Consider the following 1,220-nt stretch of genomic DNA (forward strand, 5'->3'; position numbering starts at 1 on the left):
TGGAGAAGCAATGTAGTGCAGTGGTTAATAATGCAGATTCCAGAGCAGGTAAGTTTGCATTCAAATCCTGGTGTGGTCATCTATTAACTGTGTGACTTTGGACACATCACTTGAGCTCCATTTCCTTTTGTTTCTCCTCTTTCCATGAGCATTAGCCCTTGTAGGGCTGGTGTGAGCCTGAAGCCACCAGGAGCCATTGCGGGGAACCTGATAACAGAGGCATCAAAGAGGACAACAAGATACATAGGAGAGAGATTTCCGGTCAAGATGGTGGAGTGGTAGGACCACAAGCTTCACTCTCCTCAGGACTATAACAAATCCACAACTGAATGCTAAACAACCATCGAAAAAGACTAGAACCTACTTCCTTTTGTCTCATTATCTGTAAAATGGGGATATTAATAGTAATTACATGGCTTTTGTGAGGTTAAAGTAGTTATTTATATATAAAAAAATCCCTTAAAATAATAAAAATCTTAAAAATAATCCTGACATACAGTAATAAATATTAACTATTATGATTTATGTTTGACAACTGGAGCATCTTTAATTTTTTTAATTCAGTTCAGTGTGCACTAAAATATTTATTCAGCATTCTGTGTGTATGTAGCAAAAGTGGTATATCCCCTTACTTCGTAGCTCAGATGTGTATGTTGGCAAAATTCCTTTACCAACATTCATCCTTCCAGAAATTTTAACATTCATTCTTCCAATGCTGACACTCCCCATTCTCTCTGTTGTGCTTTTTCTAATGACATTTTTATTTATATACAAATACACTCAAGTTACACCATCTTAAACCAAAATCTCAATTTATTTTAAACAATAACCAAGTGTTTGTTAAATAATACAATTTTGCTGAAGCTTGGAAATCTAAAGAGATAATCATCAAGAAAATGAATTAACTTATAGGCAAGAAGAAAGAAAGATACATAGGTACAATTTGCTAAAATCATAATAACTTGCTGAAGAAAAATAAATGAGTTCATTACGATTTGGGCTAAAGGATAAATTAGAAAGCTTATTCTGGACCATTCTAGAGTCAGGATTTGATGGATGTGCAAAAAAGAAGCTGACCAGTTTATAGTTCTCATATCCAGATGGGCACCAACTTTTTTCACTCTGTTGCTGACACCAAATCATGGTCAGTTTCCTTCACTCAATAAAGTGCAAATATGATATGAGTCATAAAGCTAGAAAATCCAGTTTACTTCTTCCAC

Source organism: Camelus ferus, chromosome 10, assembly GCF_009834535.1.
Source record: "Camelus ferus isolate YT-003-E chromosome 10, BCGSAC_Cfer_1.0, whole genome shotgun sequence".
Classification (NCBI taxonomy): domain Eukaryota; kingdom Metazoa; phylum Chordata; class Mammalia; order Artiodactyla; family Camelidae; genus Camelus; species Camelus ferus.